The sequence below is a fragment of the Cupressus sempervirens genome, chromosome 1, assembly GCF_028749045.1.
Source record: "Cupressus sempervirens isolate cs-2001-9-10 chromosome 1, ASM2874904v1, whole genome shotgun sequence".
In the NCBI taxonomy this organism is placed as follows: Eukaryota; Viridiplantae; Streptophyta; class Pinopsida; order Cupressales; family Cupressaceae; genus Cupressus; species Cupressus sempervirens.
The window spans coordinates 142,767,628-142,779,976 of NC_143118.1; the positions used below are offsets into that span (position 1 = coordinate 142,767,628).

General features: G+C 34.8%; 1 pseudogene across 1 annotated transcript; it reads left to right on the top strand.

The window, feature by feature from the left end:
* Positions 1-549: 549 nt before the first annotated feature.
* LOC149576590 (germin-like protein 5-1 pseudogene) lies at positions 550-1,440 on the top strand (annotated as a pseudogene). Its single transcript, XR_016361849.1, has one exon. The product of XR_016361849.1 is annotated as a germin-like protein 5-1 pseudogene (transcript).
* Positions 1,441-12,349: the final 10,909 nt, after the last annotated feature.

The window sequence follows — 12,349 nt, forward strand, 5'->3', positions numbered from 1 at the left end:
AATGTGTAGTTTTCAAGTCAGACTCATCGACCCGTGTTTCATGAGTAGTGATTTATATGAACCCATCTCTCATGAGAAAGAATAGAACACTTAGTACTCATTGGATCTAGGTGATGCTCACAGAGGTGAAGCACCGAGACTTCCAAGGTGGTCACCCATCTCAGTACTACTCCAGCTCAAATGTCCTCAACTATAGAATTTCCTCCATAGTTAAACCCACTCCACTTCATGGTATTACTTTTGTTCAGCTTAAGCAAGATAATAAATATTGGCTCTTCTAGTAATCCTATGCCTTCTAGTGTTCGTGATCTCGACGTGTCAACTACAAGAAACAATAGTTATAAATAATTAAATCAAATACTTTTTAAAAAACCCGAAATTAAAGCTAGTGATGGTCTTCCCCTAGAATCCTCATTAAAATATTTTAAAAACAGTTAACAGATGCAATCCTGCTGGGGTAGTTGAGGATATGACCGCTACTGGTACAGCTCATCATTTCCCACTCAAAACAAGAGCTTTATCATGACATGATTTTCACCCACAAAAAAAACAAGCTAAACCCAAAATCTACATAAACAACAATGAAACCTCAATCAAGTTATCAAAACCTCGAAGCACTTTCATTATTTTTCCTCCTCTTCCACATTTCTCCATGGCTTCAATATTCCTCTGCTCAATTCCCCTGTTCTTCCTTCTCTTGAATCCCACACAAAGCGCAGATCCAGATGCGTTGCAGGATTTCTGCGTGGCGGACATGAAATCCTCTGCAATTTTCATAAACGGGTTTCCATGCCTGAGTCCGAGTCAGACATCTTCGAAGCACTTCGCCACGTCAGCTCTGAACACCCTTGCAAACACTTCTGGCAACCCCTTCGGCGTGGGTGCGATTGCCACGACGACAGCCATACTGCCAGGCATCAACACGCTGGGAATACAGATGGTCCGTGCCAACGTGGAGGTAGGCGGACAGGTGCCACCTCACACGCACCCCAGAGCAACCGAAATGGTTTACATTATGGAAGGCAAAATCCTTGCGGGGTTTGTGGATAGCAACAACAATTTCTTTTCTCAGAAGATAACGGTAGGGGATGTTTTCGTATTTCCCAAGGGCACGCTTCACTTTCTTCATAACATTGGGAAGACCCCTGCCAATTGGATTACTGCGTTTAATAGTCAGAATCCCGGGGTCGCGGTTACGCCCATGGTCACATTCGCCGCTAATCCGGCCATTCCTGCTAAGGTTCTCAGCAAGGCGTTTCAGATTAGTTTTGAGGAGGTGGGGAAAATTAGGAAGAGTCTTGGTGGGAGTTAGATGATTTGGGGTTTTCTTATATTGTGTGGTCGCGATTTATACTGGTAATAAGTCATTTCACTGGTCTTGTGACTCCCTGTAGCTTGAGAGCCTGGAAACATATATATGAATCTTTATATTGTTGTATAGCTTGGATGCCTCTTTTACTTTTGTTTCATGGGTTGAAAGGAGTAACACATATAAATCTAAATTTAAATGGATGTGGATTAGTTTTATGGAAAGTATAAGTTTTTTTAAATTAAATAATCGGTAGATTAAAAAGAAATGTACAATATCAAAAGAGGGGAGGCGAACCTCAACCTCCTAGTTCAACTAGTAATCCATGATCAATCAACTAGCACAATATGTAATAGTTTCAGCGAGATTACAAAAAGAGAAATTAGATAAGCTAATCTAGAATATCATCACAATCATCAATCCACACAGTCCATCCCAGCGCTCCTTCCATCCAAACAACTTTCTTCCGCTCAAGAATATGAGCAAAGGACTCAAGTCTATCAGAAAAAGGGCCTCTAGTATCTCGCATCTCCTTAATCAGCCGCTTAAGGGCTTCTTCAAAAGCAGCCCGGTCATCAATAATGCTAGCTCGTTCTAGCCCATGTTTCATTTCATAGATGAACATAGTAGCGTGCCCATCACGGAAATTTTTTTTTAGCTTGTCCTTCTAAAGTTTCATAATGCAGCACACCTGCGAGATAATCTTAAAGCGTATGAGTTTCAATTGAAACAAAGTAAGGGATCTACCAACATCTTGGAATTTGTCCTCATTTCTACTTTTCCAAATAAACCAAAGAATATGAGAAGAGAGAATATTCCAAAAAAAGTTAGCATCCTTCTTGAGACCAGATATGTTTCCAAGAATAGTATCTAGTACACAGACATGATCAGTTATAGATATTCCAAAAAAATTCCATATAATCCTAGCAAAATGACAAGTAAAGAAGATATGTCTTAAATTTTCAGGAACCCTACAAATAGAACAAGAGTTGGTATCACCAGCTTGATTTTTAACAGGAAGTCTATCAAGAAGAAGCTGCCATTTAAAATGTAAGATTTTGGGAGGAATATGAGACATCCAAAATTTGTCAAGGATTTTGTGCCATTCAAGAGAGTCCAAATTCATATACCAGGTGGTATTCAGGTGTGATAAGATAGAGTGATCTTTATTAAGCACCTTATATATATCTTTGGCTTTGATTTTATGTAAGAGGGATCCATCATCCCAACGAAAATATAAGAACCTATGGGAATCCACATCACATCTACGAGGAAGATTGAGGGGGTGACAGGCATTAACTATCATATTATAGGTACGTTTATGAGAGTCAGGAAGGTTAAACTTAAGCCTAATATCCTGCCAACTTGCAAGGTTGTCCTTCTCCAAAATATCAATAAAGCTCTTGATACCAAGGTTGTTCCAATGTTTTGCAAAACACCCTTGAGTCAAGGCAAGAGGCTTGCCATTATGTTGCAGATTCCACCAGATAGAGCGTTCACCATGGATAGAATTATTGATATCGAAGTTAGAATTATAGATAAAGCCCCTCACCAACTCCCAAGCCTTCCAGATAGACTTAAAAACCATGGAGCCTTGAACAGAAATAGGGAATGTCCCAGCAACAAGGTCAGCAAAGGGAAGGTTCTTCCAATATTTGGCTTGCTTAGGAAATCCAAATTGAATATTGTTTCTAAGAAGAATTTTTCAAGTCTCATGACCATCAAGAGCCTAAAAAATCCACTTACCAGCAAGAGAGACCCCTTGAATCCTAAGGTCTTTAAGGCCTAAACCACCTGACTTCTTATCAATGTGACACTAACTCCATCTAACATCATGTTTCTTCCTATTACCTTTTCCATCAAACCATAGGAATCTCCTAATAGCCTTCTGAATTTCAAACAGTTGGTAATTACTAAACATCCAAACAGAAGAATAGTATATACTATAGGAAGACAAGATTTTTTGGCACACCTGCACTCTACCAGCAAGTGAAAGCACCCTATTATCCCACTTGTAGAGTTTCTTAATAATTTTATCCTTAACCCAAATCCACATGTCTTTGAGTGATGGGGAGATGGAAAAAGGAACCTCCAAATATCTAACAATCTTATGAGGTCCGCCCCATGAGTAACCAAATTGGAGAAACCAATCTGGAGGTTCCTCTTTCCATCCAAGCATGATAGATTTGGACTTAGATATACGAGCACCAGAGATGGTTTCAAACAGCTCGAGTTTCAGATTAAGATGCTGAATATTAAGACAAGATAGTTCAAGGAAGAGAGAGGAATCATCAGCAAATTGGATATTAAGAAGCTCAGAATTGTCAGGCAAGGAAATCCCATTAACTTTGGGAGAGATAGTATCATCTCTGAGGATATAATACAAGGCATCAAAAGCAATAACAAAAAGAGCAGGAGCAAGAGGACATCCTTGTCGAATGGATCGGGACAAGGGTATAGGGTATAAGTTGAAGTTAAATTTATGGGTTTAGAAATGAAAATGAATTGTGCAGGTGAAGCTCAAATTGCTAATGTCTATGTTCTTAGACAATTTCTTAGACTCATTTGTCTCTGTATCAAGCTTGAAATTTGATACAGATGCCAGATTTATCTATCTCTATTCACGACACAAGGCTCAAAAGAGGTGTTGACCACCAAGTCAACAATCTCAACAAAGTCTTGGATCTTATGGGGAGGTCACTCATCCCAGTTACTCAAATTCAAGTATCACTTATATGCATTGAATGTTAAGTGCACCATTCATTCTCATGAGAGATGGATTTTTGTAAACCACTATTCATAAAACACGGGTCAATAAGTTTAGGTCAAAAATTATAATCCCATAATAATATTAAAATTTAAAATTAGACTATACTAGGATAGGTAATTGGTATTACGAAAAGATCCAATGCATAACCTCTATGAACATCTCCAAAATATAGAAGTACTAAATATATCATTCATCTTCATGAAAAATAGATTTTTATGAATCATCATTCATACAACACAAATTTATAATTAAATTTTAACAACAATATTATAAAAGGAATATAATCAATTATTCCTCTTATAATCAGACGATGAATGATGCTGCTTGAACTTGACAGATTTTAAAAACATGAATACAATACTTCAAAAACACATTTAAAAATGAATTTTTCTAAAATTTATTTTAAAATTTGTTATGCAACTGGCATTAAGTCTACCTATATAGTTACTCTTTTGAGGAAAATGATATTTCGGTAGGACATGGCAATAATGTCGGTCAAATATTAATTTCATGGGGTCTGATTTGAAGGCGACATTCTATCATCTTTCTGTAATTCTTCTCCGAGATTATGATTCCTTAGGCCTACCTGATAAAGCTGAATTTGTATACGACATTGCATCTAATCTAACATTACAGTTCTTCAACAATCTCTTCGTTTTGAAATACATAAATGTGAATTAATATATATTAATGGCATCCCTTCAGTCGGTGAGATACTAATTTTGCTAGTTAAGTCAACTATTCTTTCATCTCGATCCTAAACTTATATTAATAATTTTGATATTTGTTACTTGTCTCATAGCATTTGTGTATTAACTACTATACATTAAAATGATTCTGCTTAAAATCTTAAATATTTAAATAGTCAATCTATTATTTTTATCAATTTTTTTTTTTTTAAAGACTTTTACGTTTTTGTTTTGTAGGTTATATATATCTTATATTTTTCTTTGAAATATTTTATATATTATTATTTGTTATAGTTTTTTTTAGATTAGTATATTTCTTTTCCATATTTTTATCTTGGAATATAATCATTTTGTTTGAAGAATCAAAAAGAAAAAAATGAAGCAACACAATACAAAATAAGAGTCAAAGTCAACCATATAATAATGCATAAAAGAGAGTACATATAGTGGGTTGTTAGTTGTCACCAATAAACTAGGACAAGGTGTTGAAATGCAACCAACACCTCTTCAATAGACTCATTATTGATGACAACTTGTAGAGACAAATGTCAACCAAGAATGGACAATTAATTAGGCTTAATAAACCTAAGTTTAATAAAATAAATACACTAACACACCCTAAGTATAACTTAGGAGGATGAATAAAAAATGAGCCCCAACTACTAGCTTGGTGAGGTACTAATGTATCTATAGGTAAAGATGATCCATGAGTGTTAAACAACATTTATCCCCTTGGGAAGAAGAAGCACCATAAGTATGCACAAGATAGCTTCTCATTTTGAATAAAAATATGCAGGAAGAAAGATGAATGTTTTCTAGAATGTTGCACATAAATCAATGACTAAAATGATGCCTATGATGCTCGATTGATAACTAAGTCAATGGTGATGTCTGATGGATCATCTACCATGAAAGATTTTGGAATAGGGACCATGGATGTATGGTCATATTTGGACCAATGTGAATTTGTATTGCAACTCATGAATGTTTGTACAATCTTTCACGATAGTGGTTGATGTAGGAGAGGTAAGAGAAATGTGAACAAACATGGAAATGGTGATGCAACTTCATGGAATTTCTCACCAAATAAAAAATGATGGTGTTCAATGTTGTCATTGAAATTTACAAGAATGAACTCTACAAATAGAGATGTTATGTTTGATAGATATGTATCCTAATGTGATAGATCTTGTATGACAATAGAAAATATACCAGAAAAAATGAATTTATGGAACTCTTGATTGAGTGAATAACAAATTTAGATGTAGAAACAAGTAATGGTGTTCCACTAGATGGCCAAGCTAGAGTGGATGATACTTTTTTATGAGTTGGAGAATCGTGTAAGACAATACCATGATTGAGAAGAATTTGTTCAATTTCCCTAATTTAATAAAACTAACATTCTATTTTTATATGACTATTCTTTCCACAATATCTAGATTTGATTTTTAATTTATTGGGAGGATTATGTAGAATGTTCTTCTAGAAGGGATTATTTGTTAGAGATGATATCTTGAACTAACGAAAATAGAAACACTCTATGACTTCCCCTTTGATTACGTCTTTTAATATCCCTCTTGGTATGATACTTTAAACAAAATAGCGCATATATGAACTCCAAAAAAGTATAAAAAGGAAACTTTATATTATGAGTGTGGAGCCATGCTTAATGGACTCAATGAGAAAACACCCACTTTAGCAAAATTGGTACTCCATTTCCAAGTGCTTAGAAAATTTTATGGCCAAAAGAAGTTATTTTAGAAATACACTTTGATGGTTTTTTTTCCTACAAATATAAATTCTGAAAAAAATTATTTGTCTTTAGGGGAAGATACCCAATAGTGGCTACAGATAACTTTATGAACTTAATTGAGGTACCAATATTAAAGTTTCCCTATTTTTGTTGTTGTTCTCATATGCGACATAGTTGCTTCAAGCCAAGGTTTCATTTTCTCACTAATAATGATGCACTCTATAAAAGACCTTATCCATAAAATGGTCAAAATGTTGTCCAAAAAAAGTGTTCACTAATTTCTAACCCCCATTGCACCAATTATTATTCATTCAATCAACACTAGTGGTTCACAAAATGTCTAGCAATGCTTCACAAATCTCCAATAGTGGTTCATAAATCACCAATAGTAGGGCCCAAATGAGCCAATCATAGATCAAAATGACAATTAATTACCAACTATTTCTATATAAATGATCCACTACTAGAGAATTAAATGTTTAAAAGTGAGTGAACCTCTATAGGAGATTGATTCACTACTAGGTATCTTCCACTAGAGCTTGAAAGAGACTAATACTAAACCTTCTATGTGTACCCATGCCTTTTCTGAATTGCCTTTTCCACACCACAAGAAATTTTCCAAGAAAAGAGGAGGCATTTTTTAAATATGAGGCAAAATGAGAAGGGATTGAGAAGAACAAAGGCGGGGGGCGGGGTGGGGTCGTAGTGACCCTAAAACATTGTGGGTAGGAGTTTTAGAACCCTCCATCGTGCTGACATTTTGAGCATGTAGAGATGAGCTAACCAGATGTGGGGATGTCATATCATAGAGGCATAGTAGAGAGGTGGTCCTAGCCACAGATTGGGTGGGTCCCTAATGAAGGGCTACTAAATCTTATAGATGCCCGAAACAAAGATGAAGGCTATTGGCCCAATCTTATCACAAAAAATAGAAGAAATATTTGTGTCACACCAAAAGTACATATTGTAGTGAGGAGGGATCTCATCGAAGATATAACCTCTAGGAAAACCACCCCTACATGATAGAGCTAGATTCAACCACATGCCATGTATGATACATACCAACTACTTATTATGTTGATAAGTTAAGCTTATGCAAATGAAGGGTCTAAGGATTAAGGGACTAAAACCAATAAGCTACACTTTGATACCATGAAGATTTTACCAAGAATTAATGAGATGCAAATGAAGCACCATAATGTAAAATAAAATCCAAATTCAACCATATAATGATGCATAGAGGAGAGTACATATAAGTTCATGCTCAACCACTAGAAATGAGGGATAGACTATTGAAACATGAGTAGTGGAAGCTAACAAACAACTAAATAAGAATGAAGTGTTAAAATGGAATCAATACCACATGATGACTTGTGTAGATAAGTGTCAAACAAAAATCAATGACAGTACTTGCATAAGTGTAATAAAATAAATACATTAACAACAAGATATAATATGTGAAAACTAGAATAGTAAATGATCAAATAGAAAGATAATGTCTAGCCAAAACAACTAGGTTATAAAGTAATATAAACATGTTCTTTATATGACAAGTCAAAATAAAAATTATGAATCAATTAGATTACAATTTGAGGACCTCAAATGACCCTAAAATTTATGGTATACTCTAATCTCAATTACTACTAGGATGAGTAAGACACACAATGATATAAATTATGTAAGCAAGCTCTTTAGACAATCTTGAAATAGTGAGGTTTAGAAGCAACACACCAAGTGAAACTTCTAGGAATATTTTAATTTGTGTTTGAATATGCATGAATATTTAAAGAAAACCAACAAATGGAATAAGAAGAATGTGAACAAAAAAGGAAAAAAATGATAATTTATAAATTAAAAATGATCACTAATATGTTAAAATCTAAATAGTTAAATAAGCATTATCTTTGAAATGTATACAAAAACCATAATTATAATGTCGAATAAAAGAAATAAATATTGGACAAAATATAAACCATGTTAATATTCTGTCAATAATTATAGGAAATTTTGGGGCCAAATTTACCTAGTTAAAATATTGTGTTTTCATTGCACAAAGCTCCAACATTCAAATCCAAAATGGAGGTATGTTATGAAATTATAAGTTGTGATTTGTAGTCTTCCATAGTTGGCTTCTAGTGTGGAGGTGGTTTATTAATAACTAGAATTCTATGTTGTGATTCTTAGTCTTCTATACATAACTTCTATTGTAGTTGCTTGATTGCTCAAAATGAACTAACCATTATTAGTTTCATTTTTTTCTCACAAGAATTTGTATTTTTTACATATTAAAGTAGAGAAGAGCCCCAACCCATTACAAATTTGAAACTAACCATCAAAACTAGAACTAGGATAAAACAAGGCAGACAAACAAAAAAATGCACCCAACCAAGGAACATAACATTTTGAGCCAAAAACATTACAACTTAACTCAAATGTAAGGAAGTAAAAGTGCGCGGAATCACTTCCTACACTAATCTTTGAGAGAATGATTATGCAAATTTACCTAACTATTGCAGAGATCTCAAGAAATGCATAATAACATAATAAAAATAAAAATGAATGCATAACACAATGATTACTATGAGAAAATCCTTTTGGGAGAAAAACCCTACACTCTAAAACCCACACAATGTATTCTCAAATCAAGAAGATTACAATACACTTGCAATGCAAGTTCTTACAGGAGTGCATCACCACAATTCGAACTCAGACTCAAATTCAAGGAGACTCCTTCTAGCACCTAGTCTTGCAAACAGAACTCAATGATACAAACACCTTCCCAAGCCCTCCTTTTATAGTGATTTACAACTTGGAAACTATTTTTGATCTTACAAAACCATGGGCCAAACCCATGGGCAAAAAAACCATGCCACATGTTACCCACTTGTCATTTGTAACTCCAAGAATAGCATTTTCATCCATAATGTTGTCTTCTAGTTTAGACCCCCATAAAATTCATATAATGAGTTGTTTATAATCTAAAAATAGCCCTCCTATATTTTATTAGGGTCCAAGACATTTTTAAAAACTCATACACTTTTTTCCAACTCATAAACATGTGGAAAACTACCACAAACAAATTCTAGAATTTTGTACAATTTTTCAGAAAAAACTTGCAAGGTTGAGATGCAATTCTTATCATTCTCCCACTTGTCGAACACCTTGCAAGAGTCAAGGAATCCAAAGTGTCATGGACTTAATTGCTAGGGGCCAAGAGGCCCATAGAATCCGAATACTATCTAAACTTCTCTATGCTAATGGGCTTAGTTAATGCATCAGCAACATTCACCAAAGTCTCCACCTTCTCCAACATCACCTTGCCATCCTTGACCATATCTCTCACAAAATGATATTGTACATCAATTTGATTGGTCCTGGCATGAAATGTTGGGTTCTTTGCTAGGAAGATTGCACTCTGCCTATCACTATGAATTGTCATTGCACCCTATTTGAACTTTATATCTGAACACATTCTCTTTATCCAAATAGCTTCTTGGTAGGCATGAGTAGCTTCCATATACTTTGCCTCTGCAGTGGACAAAGTGACCACAGCTTATCGATAGCTCATCCAATTGATTGTACCACCAAATAATGTAAAAAGATATGCACTAGTGGATCTTCTTCTATTAACATTGTCAGCCTAGTCTGAATCCACATATCCTTGAATATCCAAGGAATGCTCATTTCCTATTCCATAGAAACATATAGAGTACTCTGAGGTACCCCACAAGTATCTTAAAAATCTTTTTATTGCATCTCAATGTTCTCTTCCTGGATTAGACATGTAATGGGAAAGTACTCGCATTGCTTGGGAAATGTCTAGTCTTGTACAAACCATAACATACATCAAAATTTCAATAGCACTCTAATATGGTATTTGACTCATCTCTTCCATCTCCAATGGGGATATAGGACACTGTGAGCTAGAAAGCTTTTTTCCCATAGTAACAGGAACACTCAATGGTTTGGAATTTTGCATATTGAATCTTCTCAGAATATTACCAACATACTTACTCTGGCCTAGACAAAGCTTTTTATTTTTCCTATCTATTATAATCTCCATTCCGAAAATGTACCTTGCTGCACCAAGATCTTTCATTGCAAACTTTTCTTAGAGCTAAGATTTTAATTCTGCAATCAAACTGTTTCCTTTTCCAATAAACAACATGTCATCAACATATAAGGAAATAAATAGGAAATTATCACTATCAAACTTGTAGTATATACACTGATCAGATTTGGATCACACAAATCCCAAACTCAATACATACTTGTCAAACTTATGGTTTCACATCCTAGGACTTTATTTTAAACCATAGAAGGATTTCTTCAATTTATAGATTAAATGACTTTTACCTTCACCACAAAGCACTATGGCTATGTCAAATAAATTTCTTCCTCTAAATCTCGAGGAAGGGAAGTTGTCTTCACATCCATTTGCTCAACTTCTAGATCATAAGCTACTACAATATAAAGTTAAAATTAAATGGATGTCATTTTTTCTATGGGAGAAATTTTTTCACCATAATCAATTCCTGCAACCTAAGAGTAACCTTTTACAACCAATTGTGATTTATACTTCTCAATGCTTCCATCTAAACCCATCTTCCTTTTGAACACCCATTTACAACCAACATTCTTTTGTCCTTCAGGCAATGGTACAAGGTCCCATGTGTCATTCCTCTTAAGGGATACTGTCTCTTTTTCCATGGCTATTTTCCAAGATTCATACCAAGAGCCTCTTCTACATATTTCAGTTCATCAATATTAGCATTCAAAGAAAATATACACCTCCAATCATCAGGAGAATATCCATACCTTTCTGGTGCTTTCCTCTGTCTACTAGACCTTCGAACAAGATCTAGTTTAGGTTCATGTTTAGGTTCATGATCAGGTTCTCACTCTTCCTCTGATTATTCATAACTCATAGAGCTCTCTTCAATATCTCATCTTTTTCAAGGCCTTGATTCAACTTTCTTAGGTGTAGCAAGATGTTGAATCACATCTTTCTTTTCTTCCATCTATTCTGGTTGTATTGTAATAGAAGAAAGCTTAATTTTTTTTTAAATAACACTTCTGAAATAAAATACCTTTTGTGAAATAGGATCTCAAAGCTTGTATCCTTTCACACCATAACTATACCCAATGAAGATACATTTGATAACTTTATTGTCCAATTTTGCTTGCTTCTCCTTTAGCACATGAGCATATGCCTCACAACCAAAAACTCTCAGATGTCTAAGTGAAGGCTTGTGGCCTGACCATGCTTCCATTGGTGTCTTATCAACAAGACTTGATGTTGGAGACCTATTTATCAAGTAGCAGGCAGTGGCTACAACTTCAATACAGGCAGTTGGAGACTTGAATTTGGTTTTGTTTACCATAAATACAATGCTTACAAAAATCAAACTCAATATTGCAGTCATTCAACCCATCAACAAGATTTTTACTTTGTAAGCTTTGTAGACCCTTCTCACCTATGTGGCTGAGTCTCTGGTGCCATAACATAGTCTTCTCTACAAGTAGCTTTGATTCAATAGATAGAGCACCCTTGGGTACCCAAAAACCATGACCATCTGTTGAAAGAGAAACCCTCTCCTTCTCCAACAAAATAGTCCTTTTCATAATCTTATCAGAAGTACTATTGTACTCAACTGTACATGCATCAAGCTGGTACAATGTACCCAACCTACTTCCTATTGCTATAATCATAACACCTCTCACCATTTTCACACTTGCTTCAGAAAACTGTATATGCACACTTGCATCTATTAGTATAACAAATTCATTGCTAGTCTCGAGATATGCAAGACACCATCAAATCTTCT